General features: G+C 35.1%; 2 long non-coding RNA genes and 1 pseudogene across 2 annotated transcripts; all 3 read left to right on the forward strand.

The window, feature by feature from the left end:
• The first annotated feature begins 4,523 nt into the window (after positions 1 to 4,523).
• LOC133832514 (meiotic nuclear division protein 1 homolog) lies at positions 4,524 to 6,438 on the forward strand (annotated as a pseudogene).
• A 2,015-nt stretch (positions 6,439 to 8,453) lies between these two features.
• Positions 8,454 to 11,787, forward strand: LOC133829135 (uncharacterized). The gene is made up of 4 exons (XR_009891560.1): positions 8,454 to 8,546; positions 10,761 to 10,859; positions 11,168 to 11,233; positions 11,555 to 11,787. It is a non-coding gene; the product is annotated as an uncharacterized LOC133829135 (long non-coding RNA).
• On the forward strand, positions 9,004 to 9,708 carry LOC133829136 (uncharacterized). The gene is made up of 4 exons (XR_009891561.1): positions 9,004 to 9,070; positions 9,170 to 9,241; positions 9,399 to 9,470; positions 9,653 to 9,708. It is a non-coding gene; the product is annotated as an uncharacterized LOC133829136 (long non-coding RNA).
• Positions 11,788 to 14,018: the final 2,231 nt, after the last annotated feature.

Raw genomic sequence — 14,018 nt, forward strand, 5'->3', positions numbered from 1 at the left:
CTTAGAATGTAATTCCTTCACCCTCTTCTCTAGGATGCTAACCAGTCGTTCCCCATAAGTTAAGACTTTCTAAAGTACTAACGTGTTGTACTTGAGAATGTGGGATGGGTTTGACACATATCTACACAACATCGAGATGTGAAACACATTGTGGCTATCTACTAGAGCTGACAGTAGGGCTAATCTATATGCTACTGGTCCCACCTTGTCCAATATCTCAAAAGGACCTCTATATTGGGGACTAAGTTTGCCTTTCTTCCCAAATCGCTTCACTCCTTTCATAGGAGATATTCTTAAGAAGACATGATCTCTGACTTTGAATTCCACATCTCATCGATTGGCATCCGCATAACTCTTTGTTGACTTTGAGCAGTGACCATACACTTTGTAATTAGTTCCACTGTGTCTTGAACCTCTGTAACAGCTTCAGGTCCTAAAAGTTGTCTTTCTCCTATCTCGTCCCAATGAAACGGCGACCGACATTTCCTTCCATAAATTAGCTCATAGGATGCCATACAGATAGTTGCCTGGTAGCTATTATTGTAGGATCCGAAGTCTAGTACACAAGCGTGCAACATATCTTCAAAAATCCGTATGGTATGCTTGGAATGTCTATTGGTCTGAGGCAAAATGTCATACTGAGACTTAGCTTGGTACCCATGGCTTGCTGCAAGCTTCCCCAAAATCTCGATGTGAACACCGAACCTCTATCAGATACTATGGTCTTAGGGATTCCATGTAGTCGTAAAATTTCTCAAACATAGATGTCTGCGTACTGGTCCACAATTTACGTAGTCTTGACACGTAGGAAGTGAGCTAACTTTGTGAGTCTATCTACCACAACCCAAGCCAGGTTGTGTTGTTTACTTGTTCGTGGTAATCCTATCACAAATTCCATGGCTATGTTTTCCCACTTCCATTCTAGAATACTAAGTAGTTGCAGTAAGCCTACGGGTCGCTGATGTTCTGCCTTTACTTGTTGGCATATTAAGCATTTGGACACATACTCTGCTATGTCTTTCTTCATTCCCGGCCACCAATATAGTGACTTAAGGTCGTGAGTCATCTTGTTCGATCCCGAGTGAACAAAGTATGGGGTAGTGTGTGCCTCTTCTAAAATCTTCATCTTAATTCCATGGTAATTGAGCACGCATATCCGACCCTCATATCTCAAGAACCCTTATCCTGATATAGAGAAATTCATAGTCGTGCCTTCTTTGATTGCAACCATATACGATAGCAGCATGTCATTATGCCCTTACTCGATCCGTATTTCATCTAATAAACTTGAATGGATGGACAAGTTAGCCAGTTGACCCATGACTATTTCTATCCTGTCATTAATCAGCTCTTGTTGTAGAGGCTTTTCAATTTTGAATAATGCTGCGAGATTTCCGTAACTCTTCTGACTTAACGCATTTGCAACTACACTTGCCTTTCTTGGGTGGTATAGGATTTCGCAGTCATAGTCCTTTACTATTTCCAACCACCTGTGCTGCCTCATGTTGAGTTCCTTTTGCGTGAAGAAATATTTTAAGCTCTTGTGGCCCGTATAAATCACACACCGTTATCCATAAAGATAGCGGTGCTATATTTTCAGTGCGAAGACCACCGCCGCCAACTCCATATCGTGTGTTGGATAGCGTTTCTCGTATTCCTTCAGCTTCGACGAGGTGTAGGTTATTACCTTGTCATTTTGCATCAGTACACAACCTAAACCTTGCTTGGATGCATCACAGTATACCACAAACATGTTGTTGGGTGTCGGTACGCAAAGTACTGGTGCTGAGCATAATTTATCTTTGAGCAACTAGAAGCTTTCTTGACATTTATCTGTCCAGTTGAACTTTTGTTGTTTCTGGGTCAGGTTGGTAAGCAGAGTCTCTATCTTAGAAAATCCTTCTACAAATCTCTGGTAATAGCTTGCTAGCCCAAGAAAACTTCTAACCTCTGACGCATTCTTAGGTCCTTGCCAATCCTTCACAGCCTTTACCTTAGTTGGGTCTACTACGAATCCATCCTTGGATACTATGTGGCCGAAGAACGCTACTTGTGATAGCCAAGATTCACATTTCTTGAACTTGGTGTAAAGTTGGTGCTTCTTTAGTCACAGCATGGTCAGTCTTAAATGTTCCTTGTGCTCGACTTCATCCTTGGAGTATACCAATATATATTCAATGAATACCACGACGAATTTGTCCAAGTAATCCTTCAAGACACGATTCATTAAGTCCGTAAATATGGTTGGAGCATTGGTAAGACCAAAAGACATAACTAGAAACTCGTAATGTCTGTATCGAATCCAAAAAGTTGTCTTTGGTATATCTTCTTCCCTTACCCTGAGCTGGTGATAACTGGATCGTAGATCGATCTTTGAAAATACAGTCGCTCCTCGGAGTTGATCAAATAAGTCGTCGATCCGGGGTAGCGGGTACTTGTTCTTAATTGTCACCTTGTTCAGCTCATGGTAATCGATACACATCTGTATGCTTCCATCTTTCTTCTTCACAAATAGAACCGGCGCTCCCCATGGCGAATGGCTCGGTCTGATGAAACCTAAGTCTAAGAGATCTTCTAACTGTGTTTTCAACTTCTTGACTTCGGTAAGTGCCATCCAGTATGGTGCCTTTGAGATAGGCTCAGTTCTCTGTACTAGTTCAATTATGAAGTCAATTTCTCAAGTAAGGGGTAACCCTGGTAAATCACCAGGAAATATTTCTCGAAATTCCTTTATAATGCGGACGTTTCCAACCTTTCATGGTGTTTCCTGTGCCACATCTGTGACACTTGCTAAGAATGTGTGACATCCTTTCTCTATTATCCTTTGAGCTTTGAGAGATGAGATAAGTGGTGTTCGTAGTCCTGAAACCTTTCCCATAAAACATAGTTTCTGACCCTCAAGAGTTTCAAACATCACTTGCTTGCATCTACGATCGATGGTTGCGCCATGTCTCGCTAGCTAGTCCATGCCAAGTATTATGTCGAAGTCCTTAATCTCTAGCTCTATCAGGTCTCCTTCTAGCTCTATGCCCTCGACTTTGATTGGAACTCCTCGTACTATTCATGATGACAGAATAATTTCTCCTGGAGGTAGCTCCATCAAAAACCTAGTTCTAAATCTATCACAAGGTTTGTCTAATTTCTCTATCATTCCTAACGAGATATACGAGTGTGTTGCTCCTGAATCAAACAATACTAAACATATATTATCGAGGATAGGAAGCTGACCTGTCACCACCTTGTTACTAGTTTTGGCTTCTCCCTGGGTTAATGCGAAGACTCTGGCTGGAATCATCTTGTTGTCCTTCTTTTCTTGTGTTTGGAGCAGTGGACAATCCCTATTCTGATGACCTTCCTGGCCACAATTGTAACAACCTTTGTTGTTCGCATGACACTCCCCGGGATGTCTTTTCTGGCACTTGGAACACTGAGGGTATTCCACACAACCCGGTCTGTTATTACCATTGTTAGTCCATGCTCTTTTGTCAACATTGGTCTTCTTATTATCAAGATGCTTTCTTTTCTCCCATTATTGCTATGCTGGTTGTTGTTGTGGTTTCAATTATTCTGAGTCTGATTCTGTTGCTTGGGTTCAGGCTTGCATGCCTCCTCCTTGCTAACATTTTCTTGGAGCCTTTCCACCTCTATATTCATTTCCAAAACATCGGCGTAAGAAGTGGTTTCGGAATTTGCAAGCTTGAATCCTAATTCAATCTTGGGGCTGAGTCCCTTGGTGAACTTGGTAACCCTCAAGTAGTTGTTCGGGACTAATTCTGGTTTGAAGTTTTGCTAGCTCATCAAATTGTCAAGTGTACTCGACTACCTACAAATTTCCCTATTTCAGACTGGCACGCTCTTCCACCCTTGTAGCGATGAATACCGAGTTGTAGTATTTCCTGTGAAACAGCTCCATAATTCTTGCCCAAGTCATGGTGGTGATATCATCACTACAACAAATACCCCTTTCCATAACACATGAATATAATACTATTAAAAAAGCATTATGGTACATCAAATAATAAAATAATATGTGGCAAAGAAAAAATAATTTGGCGGTACAAAATTTTTGGAGCCCGCCTATTCTATCTTCTACCCTTTTACTTTGTTATTTTCCTCTCCTTTTTTTATTTCCAAACCTCTAAACAATATTTTATCGCCTGCTATCATCGAATGTGTTTCCAAGGAAAAAATACTTGTTTGACTCCTACGATCATCGACAGTGTTTCCGATCGCCAACGGTGTCTCCGAAGTCAGCCCACTATTCTGTCTACAACGATCGGCTCTTCGGCGTTTCCAGTTGTTCGGCTCCGTCTTCGAAAGTTCCGATCACGCATGTGGTTATTGATTTTGGCGTGTGTGATTTCGGGGACCATTTTCTCTTTTTTGGGTTCAGCTTCATTTTCTATATTATGGAGCAGGGGAGAGAACTGGGCTATGGAAGGTGATGAGCATCACCTGCTTTTGCCATGTGTGATTTCGGGGACCATTTTCTCTCTTTTGGGTTCGGCTTCGTTTTCTATATTATGGGCAGTGAATTGGAGACCATGGAGGATTTACAGGTAGCTGAATTCACTTTGTTTTTTAGTGTTGCAAGCTAATTTGTAGTAGTTACTATTTTTGCTTAGACCAGAGTGTTGAATGGATTGGATTTAATTATGATTTATTTTGCAGTAGTGTTTTTAATTTAGAACTATATTTTTATATTTTTAGTTCAATTGAATTTAGGTTTTTGTTTTTTTCTTTTTCGGTGGATCACTGGATTGTTTGTTGTTTATTTTCAGTATTTGTTAGTAAATGCATTTTAATTTTAATTCTAATGCTTGGATATTGTCGTCATTTGTTTCCTGAGAAAATGTGCGAAAATTAGAGAAAGTAAAGAGGAAATGGGGGTGTGGACCCTAATTCTCGATCTTTAGTTTTTTGCTTTGTTTGATTGATGAAAAGATACATGGCTTTGAATCTTAGATGACTTCTAAGTAATTATTATACTCATATTAATCTAGATTCTAGATGTCATTGAATCAGTAATATTACATACTTATTATCTACATTTTATTTGCTTTCTTATAATTTAATAAAGTATTGACAGTTTAATTTAGTGTTTAATTCATTCAGAATATTTTTTCTTAATAATTTTAACTATTGGTTTTTATTACAGTCGAAGAAAAGAGGTCTTTCGTTGGAAGAGAAGCATGAGAAAATTCTTCAAATATTTTACGATTCTCAAGACTTCTTCCTTGTGAGCATTCCATTTTATATATGTAATGCTCTATAATTTTTTATTGGTTATTTCATGACCATGGTATATTAATAATAAATTTATAAACAATCTCCTCGAAGAAGTATATGAATTTTTTTTAAAACGCATTGAGTTTTTTTTTCTTTGTTTTCATAATAAAATGGAAGACTTGTCTTGATTTTATTGTTGGTTTCAGCTTAAGGAACTTGAGAAATTAGGACCAAAGAAAGGTGTGATTACCCAGTCCGTGAAAGATGTTGTCCAAAGTCTAGTGGACGATGATCTTGTTTCAAAAGACAAGATAGGAACATCTGTAAGTTTGATGTGTTTGTAAAGTTTTGGATATTTAGGTAATTTACCTTGAAGTTGTTGTTTAGTAGACTAAGTGAGACTTCTATGTTTATGTTGACACTGCAGAGAAAACAGATAGCAACAATTGCGTGTTGATGTGAAACTATTTTACAACTTGTTTATATTGGGAGTTTTTCTAATTGTGAGTTTTTTTTTAAATTCCAGGTGTATTTTTGGAGACTTCCTAGTTGTGCTGGAAATCAGGTAAATTTGGTGCCCTTATAAATCATGTAACTACTTTATCTTGTACTGATATTGAAACATTGGGCAGCTGAGAAATGTAACTCGCAAACTTGAATCCGATCTTCATAGCAGTAAGAAGCAGTTTACAAAACTTGCTGAGCAGTGTGAATCGTTAAAGAAGGGGTGAGAGGCATCTGTGAGCTTCCTTAAAGACCCTATATGTCTTACCAGGGTTTGAACTAGTTTATAGAAATGAACTCTTAGGTTATTATTTGTCTGACATGTCAGCATTTTCCAGGATGAAAGAGAGGATGCTTTAAATGAGTTGAAATCCATTCAGCAAAAGCATACTGAGCTGAAGGTTGTTAAATGATTTGGCATTCCTTAATGCAGCCAAGGATTCTAACTTTGCTTTGAGTTTCTAATTGCATTTTGTTATTATTTTTAGGAAGAAATGGAACAATATGCGGACAATGATCCAGCTGCCTTTGAAGCAATGAGTTCAAACTTTCTTCTTAGGCCTAAACTCTAGATACTGTTAATTGAGATTAACTGCTTGATACTAGATAACTTCTTTGTTATGCATACTAATTGTGGTTATTACACCGGCAGGAAGTGCAATTGAAGTTGTTCATTCAGTAGCTAACAGATGGACAGGAATTTAATTCATGCATTGTTTCTTTTTAGCAAATTTGAAGCCTAGTTTTTCCCACTAAGAATAATTTGATGACCCTGTATAACCATATTTATTCTCTTTTCTTCTTAAAGCTTCTTCTTTTGTAGTTACTTTATTTTCGTAGGCCAAAGAGTTCATTGAATTTGATTTGATTTGATTATGTCAGTGCACGGTTGGAGTTGGTGGACATTGACATTATGATTTATTTTGCATTAGTGTTTTTGATTTAGAACTAGCAAGCAACTTGATGACCCTCTATCACCATCTTTACTCTTTTTGCATCTTAAAGATTCTTCTTTTGAATTATGTAATTGAAACCTTTTGATTTTCCATGATGATGTTTAGAAGCTCAGATAATAGAACCTGTCTTGTTTAGAGATGCATTAAATCTATTCCCTTTAGTTGATGGGCAGTTATACCATGAAAACTCTGTTTAGCTTAAATGCATTAAATTAGAAAGGTTCTTTGGCTCAAATTTCTTCCTGGTCAAGTGTTAACAATGATATATACTAAATTGACAGACACCTTAATTGAAGAAAGTTGTTTTTTCTTTTCTTAACTAAGTAATATGGATAGATATGATGATATGATATATGATGGTTATGTACTTTCTATTTATGTAGATGAAAAGAATAAGACTTGTAAAACCTTCTTTGTGTTCTTTAAGAGTTGTGTTACAATAGTATGTTTGTCCTCTTTTCATTCCTCATACGTGTGCATGTGTTTCAGTTGGATCTATGTCAGAAAATGGCCGAACATCTTGCAAGGACCACAGTTAAATATATTATGTGGCTGTAATAATGGCTGGAAATGATCTATTGTTGGCTTTTTATTCAATAATGCTTTGGTGGAGAATACAATGGCAAAGCTCAAGTACGTATTTCATTGAAATTTATTTATATTTCTCTATGTGACAACCTTACTATTTCAACATCATTAATAAAGGCTCAGATTTTTTTAAAAAAAAAAAAGTATCTAACCATTAGTTTATTGTCTTGTGCATAGAAATAAGTTGGTCTTAATCATTTGACTTCATAATTATAGTTTGTAGGCATTTATATTTGGTTCTTCTATTTAGCTTGCTATTAACAATGCTTTCTTGAAATTTTGGTTTGTTATGACAATAAGTATCCCAATTGTGCAAGCATGAATGTCAATGTGTTCATGTAACTTTGAGGGGTGTAAAGAAATATAAGAAGTTTTCAGATGTGAGGGGTTGCAGTTAGCCTTAGCATGGAAAAGCAGAGAATACATTTTTTTATCTGATATCTGAACCTGAGAACAAGTATGTTTTGTCCAGTAGTGTAATTTTGTAGTCAGCTTAAATAGACTGAACTTAATATGTTTTCGATCATCCTCTCCTCTAATTGCGTGAACTGAGAGAGTAGGTGCTGTATTTGATTTGACCTTTCAATTAATGTGCAAATCATTTTTCTACAAGTTTCATTGGGTAGCCCTTTGGATGGTTTCCTTCTCTGATTTGTTAAGAGAATGGATATCTTTATTGCATTGGTGGAGTGTGCTTGTCCTCTCTTCTACTCAATACTAGTCTTTGATTCATCATCATGCAACAAAAAATAAAATTGACATCATATTTATGGTGTAGCCTTGTTTGAGCTTTGGGAGCTTAGTACTATATTTCATTTTAAACATATTTTTGTTTTGTACTGAAAGAGCTAGTTAGTAGAATGATTCATATAAATTTTTGGTTTTCAGCGGCCTGGCACCGATTTTTGGAAAAAGATTTTATGTTGCCCTGTTGATGGAGAGAAAATTTGAATAGTTGGATAATAAATTGATTATGATACTGGGTTTATCTTCTATTTCTTCATTTTTTTATATAAAAATAATAATAATTTGCTTTCATTTACATTAGTTTGAAGGGCCTATGCAAATTCTTTTATGTCTCAAGACATGTAACATGTTATTAGTTTTGTACTCGAAATTAGATTTGTATTCAAAATAATTTAGCCTTGTGATAATTGCTTTCTTGGATACAGTATGGAAGAGGCAAAAAGAAAATTTATGCTTGTAGCACAACAACTTACACAGGCTTTCAAGCTGTAATGACCGAAGAAGAGTCAGAGAAGTTTAATGGTAGTTTAATGTGACACAAAAGTTTACTATCGAAAGTTTATGGAAGTTCAATAGTCATGATCTTAACTTTTTGCCTTGAACAGGTCTACCTGGAGTTATCTTTGTACTCCCTCATTCTTACATCGATCCACAAAACAAGGAGTATGGAGGTATTTAACATGAACTTTTGTTTGTTTGTTACAATATCTATTTATTGTGTACTCAGTTGCATTTATATCCAATGATTTTTAGAGAACTAGATTATATCATAGACTATAGTTGGACCTGTGTAGCACTTATTTATTTATTCAAGTGTTGTAGGTTCAGTTGTAAATTGTTGATTGAAAGTTTCTGTTTTGGATTTATTTTATGTAGATGGTGTTGCGCCTCGAGCTAAGATGAACCAGCAAAGGTCACGGCGTTTCAAGACTGCTATGGATGCAGCTGAGGAGGTGAGTTTTGTTGTCTTTGAGCTCTTAAAATTGCCTCTGTTATCTGTTATGATTGTCTCCATCAATTGGAAACCTTATTAACATGAAATCCTTGTAAGCTTACCTAAAGTTTGAGATTGGAATTAACAAGATTAGTATGATATGTTAGAAATATTTCTCTCCACTTGATCATTATTTTTTGGCAATTACTAGGGCCTTAAGCGCAAATGAACTGTCAGGGGAGGTACCAAAGGAATTGGGACTACTTACTGACCTATCTTTTTTGTAAGTTATAGGCATTTTTTCATTTTAATGGTAACTATAACATTTTTTCTCCTTTCTTTATGAATTTTCCATTGCCCATTTCAAGCATATCATTGAAGACTATTTCATAGTTTATGATATTAATGACATTTATTCTTCGAAATAATTTTGTCTATAGGTACTTACCAATGAACAATTTCTCTGGTCAGCTACCGCCAGAACTAGGGAATTTAAACAAATTAAAAATACTGTACGCTTGTATTATTAAGGGTCTTTCGTTTCATTTCTTTTTCTGTTTATGATTGGGTGCATTTATTTATAGTCCATACAGGTATCATGAAACCCATTGAGAATTACTATTCAACTTAATGATTGCTATAGTACATTGGTCCCATCCTGATTCCTTTGTTTTTCATTGTTTATATTTGATAGTAGTCTTTTCAGTTCTGGAGTTAGTGGCGAGATTCCTTCAACATTTGAAAATCTCCAAATTAACTTCTTTTCTGTTTTAGTTTATAGGATCTTAATATTAAGTTGTGAAGGATAGTCTGGTAGTGTGGGGATTTTTATAGTATTATTTTATATAGTTGTTCGATCTCACTAGATTAGCATGATTAGTGATACTGATTTTTATAGTTAGAAATGGCAGTACTTTCTATACCAATTGCCAATTATTTGTTTGAATTCTCCCCTTGTCATTGTATATATATTCCAAATCCAATAAATCTATAAATTGGACTTACCACTGTTATATGCCCTTACCATTATTATTTACATGAATTCTAGTTTTACTCCAATCATTGGTTCATAAACAAGAAATTAATTCCACAAATCTATGTTGACCAGTAGTTTGGTTTAGAGAAAAGTTTTGCATTTAATCAACTAGACTATGTTTTTACTTGTTCTGGTTCATCAACTTGGCTAATGGCATATCCACTAATTAAATATCTATGAGCTGAGTACTCAAGTCTCAGAGCATCTTATTAATTTAAGTATTACTAGTAAATAGTTGTTTAAATCTCATTTCAATTTGGCTGGTGCCTTGTTACTTAATGAAATTCTTTGATGAGATTTCTTATGAAGAGTCTAAACATGTGCTCTAACTATCTTTGATAGACAATGCTCTGTTGAGGTTAGGTTTCTTCATTCATGTTTTGTCTAGTGCAACTTAAGCAGTTTATTCATTTTAGGCTTGTTGTTCAGAAACTTTAACCCAAGGATCCTGCACTAGCAATTAAAATCATTGAAGAGAAACCATTCGTTTGAGCAGCTTTTATTTACACTTTAATTGTAAACATTTTAATTTATTAAGTATGTTTGACATTGGTTATTGTAATCCTAGTGATGACTAAGTGATTATAATGCATTTATATAGTAAATACAAGAGGTGCACAAGAAAGTAAGGTAATCCTAGTGATGACTAAGCTTCGACTCTGCTGTATGAACTTACTTGTGTCAATATGATCTTCTGCTTTAGTGGCAGCTATGATTATGGCAGTGAAAACATTTGATACCTACTGAATTTAAATTGGACTATTAGGATCTGGTGTAGTGCTATGAATGTATGGCCTGCCCTTATTGTTGAGACAAGCAATGCTTTCAGGGCTTTATACAGGGCATTCTAACATCATCTGAACAGGTGGGCTTTTTATTTCCCTTGTGCACACTATAAATGATTAATAGAAAGATTGTAGTACTTTTATCACTACAAATTTTATCTATTAAGTGGTAGCTGCTAGATCTGTTATGGTTTTCTATGAATCTGTTAGTCTTACTCTAATTTTTAGCTCATTATAAGTGATGTATTCTCTTTTTCTATTTAACACTTCAATAAAGTTCAGTTCATTCATTCTCTATCCTCTCTGATTTTCTCATTCACTTTCATTTATGAATTTAACTGTTTGTTTTGTGGGAAATTCATATGCTTAGATTTTTCTTTCTTAATAGGCTGATATGACCATGTTAGAAGACGAACTACCAACAAAAAGATGACTTTCATCAGGCCTTGTCAAGGTATAAAGAAGAAAGTCTTCTGTTGTGCTTTAGAATTATGCTGCTGAATGTTTCTTTCATTTTCATTAAGTTTTAGGTATTGATAAAGTACTCTAATTGGCAATGGAATTTTTTCTTCGTTCATCTCTTAGCTTATTGTTTTAAGTTACATTTTTTGTTGCTTCAGTCGTTTTGCATGGTAGTACATCTTGCTATACCTTGCTGTTTCGTCAAGTTTTGGAGTTATTACAAATTTAATTTAAACTTTATATGCTTACAGGTGGAAACTAGCTTAAGTCTTATGTTCTTAATAATAAAAGGATTTTTTTTTACAATGTGCAGGTATATTGAGATGATTTCTTTGGAGCAATTCTTGACAACATTTGTAGTTGAGGCCTTTAGAATGGAAGAATGTATTTCACTAATTTTTGTATACATTTCTTGTTTTGTATTTAGTGATAAAGGAATCTGAATTGGGCATAAATTATGTTGTAATATGATTTCTTAAGCCTAGACTAGTAGACTAAATATTGTAATTACATTTGAGTAATTAATAAAAATCTATTTATGTTACCTTATTTGGCTTCAACTTTCATATTTGTTTTCCTAGTTTTGTGTAAGTAAAAAAAGATTATGTTTCTCTAAGCTAATATTAAAAAAAGATTATGTTTCTCTAAGCTAATATAACACATGTGTTATACTAAAGTGTAGTATAACACAAATAATGTGTTATACTAAAGTGTAGTATAACACAAAAAAAGTGTTATACTAAAGTGTAGTATAACACAAAAAAAGTGTTATACTAAAGTGTAGTATAACACAAAAAAACGTGTTATATAATCGACTATAAATAACATAATTCAACACCTATCTATATATTAAAATAACACAGAAATTGTGTTATCGTTGACAGTACAATAACACATATGTATAACACTGATAAAGTGTTATGTAAAGTACCCTGATCTACAATAACATAGTCGGTCTTAACACATTAGAAAGTGTTATCGTATGTTTTGATAACACATTTTCGGTGTTATTAAAAGAATTTTTTCTTGTAGTGCATGAGTCTGTTGTACCAAATCCCACTAGATTCTAGCATCCCTTTTCAGTAGAGAAAAAATGAAGGATATATGATCTGCATTGCCGAGGTTCATGTGTGCCAGAATTTGCTCTACATTCTTGAGCCATTCTTCAGCCTCAAAGGGGTCGGTCGTCCCTTCAAAATTTGAAGTGTGCTATTTTTAGAAATGCTCATAGACTAGCTCCATGTATTTAGCTAGATAGGCCGCGTAGTTTTCCATCGGTCTTCCCCCATAAGGATATTCTCCATTATGCCCTTGCTGGGGTGCTTGAGCCGCTAGCTGAGGCTGCAATTGAAGTTGTGGTTGAGCTTGCAACTGAGGTTGTTGTCATTGTTGCTGTAGTAATTCTTCTACTTATTGCCGTAACCGGATAATCTTAGTGTTGTTGCCAATCAGAAGTGGTGCATTTCTATTAGCAGCAGCAGTGGTAGCACGCATTCCTCTAGTTCAGACTAGAGGGAGCTTGTGAGTCTCGTTGGTGGTGCTGGGGGCATTGTTGTTCGTGCGTGCAGACCTTCGGAGCAGTATCTTTAGAAAAGTTCTAACAATCGAGAAAAACATGTTAGAACTTACCCTAATAATTTCTAGGGAAAAACTTAGTCTAAGAAAACATAACTCAGACCTATCAGTTATGTTTTCTTATGAAAAATTATGTAAGCCATCTTTATAAATTAGGGTGTGTTTCTATACTCAGACTATTAGGCCATCTTTATTATTTTATAAGTCTATTTCTAACAACCCTATATGACTAAATTCTCAGGCTCGAAACTTGTCACTGTTCCAAAGTTAACCTTATTGAGGGAGGGCTGGTATCAGTAAAAATCATTCCCACTACTATGGCCCCCTCAACTCTCAATACAGAACCCGGTTTGTTGATTCGTATCAACCCTCATCGAACTCAGTCATTATTTCTTGAATTTATTCTAAGTTATTATGATTGTAAAAAAACAAAAAAATTCAAATCCAAACATGCCATTCAAAAATAACAACTTTATTCATTTGGAAAAAGATTTTCACTTATTACAATAATCATTCAAAATAAATAAATAAGCTATACTAATACTAACTAGGGTAAAATTTCTGAAAATCAGGATCTTCTACATCTTACCCTTCATCTATTATATCATCAGTTATTTCCTCATAATCATCAGTATCATATGCCTCGAAACTACCACGGGGAATGTTCATTAGGATATTATTCTTTTGTTCATTCGTGAATTGGAACTCAAACCTATAGGTAAACCAAAGTATAAGAAAATATTATCTCATGGCTACCGGTAAATCATCTTCATCATCCATAGTCTCCCATAATTCTTCAAATTTTGAAACCACAGAAGGAAAATCCTTAAAAAGCCTAATTACTAGGACATATCGTTCCATGGCTCTCATCATAATTTGCCTAGTGATTTTAAGGTGAACTATCTCCGTGTGAAATATGACCAATCTTTGAGTGGTTCTTTCTAGCACTCCTATTGTATCTCTTGGCTCTTTAATCCTATTCAATGCCTTAATGGCACAAATATCTTGATAAGTCAAAGCTCCATTCATTTTGACTGAAAACATAATGACTGAAACATTAGCTTTTAACATAAACATAATATTCATAATATAAACACTTACATTGGTGGTTAGATCCGGAGCTTTTGTATGTGTATCAAGGAGAACTTCATGATTATGAACCATGGCTCTGGTACCAACTGTAATGACCCGATAAACTTAAA

The sequence above is a fragment of the Humulus lupulus genome, chromosome 4 (genome assembly GCF_963169125.1).
Source record: "Humulus lupulus chromosome 4, drHumLupu1.1, whole genome shotgun sequence".
Lineage (NCBI taxonomy): Eukaryota > Viridiplantae > Streptophyta > Magnoliopsida > Rosales > Cannabaceae > Humulus > Humulus lupulus.